The 5,527-nt window shown below is 40.7% G+C and overlaps 1 protein-coding gene across 2 annotated transcripts in view; it reads left to right on the top strand.

Annotated features, from left to right (window-relative positions):
- The first annotated feature begins 1,843 nt into the window (after positions 1 to 1,843).
- plekhg4b (pleckstrin homology domain containing, family G (with RhoGef domain) member 4B) overlaps positions 1,844 to 5,527 on the top strand; it is a 35,766-nt gene continuing 32,082 nt past the window's right edge. The window contains exon 1 of one of the 2 annotated variants that reach the window (XM_085802070.1): positions 1,844 to 2,412. The gene's annotated coding sequence lies outside the window, so the exon portion shown is untranslated. The remainder of the gene's footprint in view (positions 2,413 to 5,527) is intronic. The other variant, XM_085802067.1, reaches the window with a different exon arrangement.

Here is a 5,527-nt window from a genome sequence, read left to right as displayed (position 1 = left end):
CATTGTTGCAAGTACAATTTGTTTGTTCGAAATGTCTTCTGCAGCTGTGTGGACAGAAACAGAGCAACAAGCACACAAAACACTCAGGAAAACAGTTATTTCATGAGAGTCACATTAACTCAAACTAACACTCAGATAGTCTGAATTGGTTTCAGTGTAGATAACAAAAACCGACCTGTGGAGTATTTGGTTCAAGGCTGATATTTTACAGATGATAGATTCAATAAGAACAACGTGTTGCCATTGATTTATGGTCGTGTGTGTGATGTAAAACAGTTAGCCAAATGTGTGATAGTTTTGTTTTAATCATCACAATAAGATGAAGAATAGCATACAAGTAAAGATTTGACACAGCCCCCTGCTTTGTAATCATCAGCAAATGAAAAGCTTGCTACCAGCTGTATTAGATTACTACGTAACTCTAACAATAATACTCAACTAGATTTAGTGTTTGTTTCTTGTTTTTTTTTTACAGTTGGGACGCCAACACAAAGTCTTCATTTACATTGAACTGTTCAGTCAGTACAATCCTAACACAAACCAGTGTGACTAGAAGAGAGTTTTAATTCATGATTGTGTTAAATTTCCCCAAAGGGTGCACACTCTAACAACATCTCTCCGGTGTCTCTGTTTGTCATGTGGATGTAGTCCTGGGGAATTGTCCCGTGTCCCATAGTAGCACCTGCAATCTGGTTTTACCCTGGAGCCTGCAGGCCCCTTGTGTGTCAATTAGTTTGTGGTAATTAAATAAAAGACAAATCTATAGAGCTGCACGTGCCATGCAAGCACAATACAAGGTGAAGTAATCAAGATGGATTTGTAACCAGACAGTGGGGTGCAGCCATCATTTATTTCATTATTTTGCACCTGTACTTTTCCTGACTAAGGTCTCACAGAACAGTTTGTCCCTACATCACTGTGGCTGATCTGAGTCAACCACCAGGTGGCAACATCAGGCTGTCAAGAGCACACATAATATGAACAAGAAATTAATCAGTGAAGATTGACAAGCTGCTTTAATGAAGTTCATAGAGATATGTCACTGTTGGTTAATACTGGATGACTTTTGATACTGGTTTAATATGGACTGTGTGGATCTGCTTCATTGGTAAAGTAGAGCAAAATGGGAAAAGTGTACAACACCACAAAATGCCCATTGAGAAAACACAAGATTCAACAGGCCAATTCTGTTCAAATCATGAAGTGAATAAGCAGAGCAACAATAAAAGAGACGTGCCCACATGCCCAGCCCAAATCTACACTGAATAAACAAAGCTAATGACACAATGTCTTATCCACGTGTAAACAAAGGAGCTGCTCCAAGAGCACAGGAACATGCTGTGGCTCCTGAATTATTCGCAACACAAGGCAACAGCTAAATCTGATAATTAAATGATAAAAGTGTCTAACCTCACAGCCCATTTAGTGACTGTTCTGGAGCTTTCAATCACATCTAAAACAACAAAATTATAAAAAGCCACTGATTGGTGTCTTTAAATTCAAGAATTGACTTTGAAGATCAACTATTTCTTCTTTTCCTATGTCAAGGTTTAAAAAACACAAATTAAAACAGACCTGCAAAGGCTTAATAGATATTAACATTTTCTATAGACTCTATTTCAACTAGGAGAGGCAGCTTAAGGAGAGAGAAAAAAAAAAGCACTGCTGTCAAAGGAGGTCAACCCGAACCTGTCACCTTGTTGGACACGACTGCGTCACGTGACAATGAGAATGCACGTGTACATGACCCACCTGTCACCGAGGGAAAACTCAAGCAAGAACACAAGTGCAGCAGCACAAGGCAGCTCTCACCCACATTAGACCTGCGTTAAAAAAATAAAAAAAACACTGGTAGATATTCTGTGTTATATATTAATAAATAGGGGGGTGAAACTTGGTATAATAGTTTCTTTGTGGCGCTTTTGTTAATTGCCAGCTCAGCTCAGAGAAAGCAGCATTCCCTGCTCCGGTCGTCAGGGATTTAGAGAAGGACTGAGTCCGAGCCCCGGCTGAGACAAACAATGGCAGCTATGAAAGGCGAGGGGAGGGGTCGGCCTAATGCAAATATCCACTTTGTGCGCCCTGGAGAACCTGCACTAAACACTGACAACCACCAACTTCCACCCTGAGCGACTGAGTCAGTGAGTGAGGGCTGCAGATGAAGCTGACTATAAAGCAGTTTAAGTTTTTATTTTTGTAGTGTTTAAAGTCGCTGTAGATGCAGAAACGAGCTGGAGAAAGTGCTCACATGGAGGGGGAGGAGGAGGAGGAATATTCACTGATTCAGCAACAAGTGCGGGAGCTTCCGTGGTGACAAGCGGCGCAGGGGAGAGAGACCACTTTACTGGAGACAGGACGCTGCAGCATCACTGAAATGCGCCCCGTGCACCTGCTGAGGGACAAAACACAGAGGTAGGAAAAGGTATGGTGTCCAAACCCAAGTGCAAACATGGACATGTATTAAAGGAATATCTCTCCTCTAAGACATCTTTTCAACGTGTTTCCCCCTTTTCCTCAAGTTACTTCTTATTTCTGTGTATCAAGCTTTCTGGGAAACCTTTTTGCTTATATCCCAATGTACAACAGTTTTGTTCGACCCACACTTTTTTTTTTCTTTTCTACCCTGTGCGGCTTATTTAGCACAGCTAAGCCTGTCTCGGGAAAACGTGATTATCCTCAGACCATCGATACGCTGGCTTTCATTCAAGACATGCATGAGAAAGGCTTTGCAACATAATAGGTCAGCGGGAGCCTGTCTGCTTGTAAAGGCGTGGGGCAAACGCAGGGGAATCTCACTTGAATATTGATATTGTTGGGTGTCCATGAGAGTGAAACAGACAGCAGTTTTCAACATGTAATAAATCCCCCAAAATGTAAGTTTACTCCGCTTTTTGGAAAGCTATGCTGTTAAAATGTGGATCAGAAAAGTCTGTGTAAACATTTTTTTTAAAGGGAGGGAACAGAACTGATAAGTAAAGTCTGCATCATTTCTGCAGCCTGCAGTTTTTCGCCAGCGGTGAGCAAGAAGTAAAGGAGTGAAATGCTACTGTAAAATCCCAGCATATCCCCCCAGAGAAACATCAAAGCAGGCTCAACATGAGGCCTTTATCTGAACAATTGCTCCATTCTCCCCCTGCACCCCAACCCTGACCACCCCCACAACCCCCTATTCCCAATTTCCACTTGATTAAGCCCTAAACTGAGCAGAGTTGAATCTGGAGGGAAAATGGTTCACTAATTCTGACTCTCTCAAGTTGGACACAAAAGGGGAAGAGTGTTCTCTCTGCACTGATTTGAGTCCGGTTCAATAGGTTGACAAGAGCTCCCTCTGACATATAGCTGGACATGTAGTATAGGCCCCCAGTTAAATGAGAGGGAGCGGAGGAGATGGCAGACACAGACAAAACTTCTGTCTGTTTATATTTACAGGCAATTAATGTAAGTTCCTTACTGGTTGTGACGTTTCTGTGGAATATGCACTGACCGTGGAAACAAATCTCCCTCTGGCACTATAAAGACTATATAAACCATAGGATACCCAGATGTATTGCAGCGTGAATAAGTGGATGTTATTCCCTGCCTTTAGTTCAGTTCCTTGCATCAGATTATTATCAGACTTCCACCTTTTAACATTATGCTCAGTCCTTTGCTTTATAAAAGATGAGAAAACTGTGAAGGTGGTGGTTGTATCTGTGATGTAACATTGCTGCAATAGTAAAATAGTTGCAGGTCAAAAGTGAATCTTCTGCTGATTGATTTATTTGACTTACCGTAATCACTGTAGCTGTAGAACCTGTCAACATGTCAGGATATTTCACATTTATGTCAAAATCAGAGCGTCACTGACCACCTTTATTTATTTATTATTTATTTATTTGTATCCAACTCCAACGTCACCTATCTGCCATAACATTAAAACTAATCATTTTTGGGGGCTGAATCAAGCCATTAAGCTGTGAGAAATTATTGTTAAATATATTATAATGTAAAAAAACCCAACATTTTTTACATATGGTCACAATAAGATAATCCTCTCATGAATATCCTAAAACATTTGCTCACTTTTCACATTGTGTAGCTTTACTTTTCAAACAGCATTACAGTTGAACCTAAAAACATTCAAAACCAACTGTAAAAGCTGACTTATACTGAGGTGGACACATGGTTTACAGGAAGTTCTCTACAAGTGACATGTGTAGTTTATGAGTGGCGGCTCCTCTTTGAGTTCATTACCTCTCAACTCTGACAAGTAGAATTCAAAGTGTGTAATCAAAGCTATAATTTGATTTTTTTTTTTTTAAACTGTGTAAGCCATTATCTATATTGGTGAGAGTAAGCAGCAGCAGCAGCAGCAGCAGCCTGCAGCCTGCAGGCCACTGTACACATTCCCTGTCCGGTGTTGAGGTTGCCAGGCAATGTGAGCTGCTGGGCGAAGGCTGCTCAGATGGCTCTTTTTCCCCCTCAGGCTTCTCTCTCCATCTCTTTCTGTCTTGCAACCCCCCACCTCTCCTCTTAGCTTGTCTCTCCTCTGCTGCATACTAATGGATGAAGCAAAGGCAGATTACAAACCAGGGCTGTCAAACCGATTATTAATATTCTTCACTCCGGGCTGGTTACAGAGAGGAAAAGTTTATGGGGACTCACTCTGCTATTGTTGTTTGTTGTATTTATAGTTTTTTCCCTAATTCACTGTGAAGTACAGCAGACGGAAAGTCTACCAGTCTGCAGTTATTGTCTGGTGCATGTGTTAATTCTGTTGTGTTCAGCAGGAAGGTTGGGGTTTATCTGTCTTTGTCGGCCACTAGAGGAGGGCAGTGTGCAAGATCTGTTCAAAAGCTGTTAACCCACTTAGTTTACTAGTGCGTGGAAGTCTTTCTTGTAATTGTTTTGCTGTTTTGATCTCCAGTGAAATGTCTCTGGGAGCAACAAACATGTTGCCCCAGACTCAGCATCTTAATTTCAGCGGTTTATCTCCACTGCATCTCTAAACAGGAAGGAATCATTACTCTGACAACAACTCACAGACAAGAGTGAGTGTTTAGTTCATATTAAAACAGGCACTCTTCATTGCAAAAAGAGACATACACCAACTGTTGGCAATAAGACCACATCTATATAAGCATAGAAATTTGCCGTTTGTTTTGAATGATTTTGTCTTTTTGAAACGAGGGGTAAAACAGCTCACAAACATCACTCAGGAGAAGGAAACTACATGATTCCCTTAATGTAAATATTGTTTCGTCATGTAAACATACACTGAAAAAGAGCAGAGATTCTTCTTTTTACCACAAACTTTAATTTGATTTGTGTGATGGTCTGTTTAAATCAGATATGTAAATGTAGATAAACAAGCAGAAGGCCACTTACAATCCTAATAACAATCCTGTAATAGAGAATATTACGTCTGCAGCATCTTTAAAGCTACTTCTACATTGTGGTGTTACTATAAGGAAATCTGCATACATCCTCCACTCTCAACTAAATGTAGAAACATATACATGTAGAGAGCACGGAAACTCTGCATTTT

This window comes from Trachurus japonicus, chromosome 16 (assembly GCF_045865225.1).
Source record: "Trachurus japonicus isolate A0001 chromosome 16, Traja_1.0".
Taxonomy (NCBI): Eukaryota; Metazoa; Chordata; class Actinopteri; order Carangiformes; family Carangidae; genus Trachurus; species Trachurus japonicus.
The sequence above is the reverse complement of the archived record's forward strand: the minus strand, read 5'-3'. Positions and strand labels throughout refer to the sequence as shown.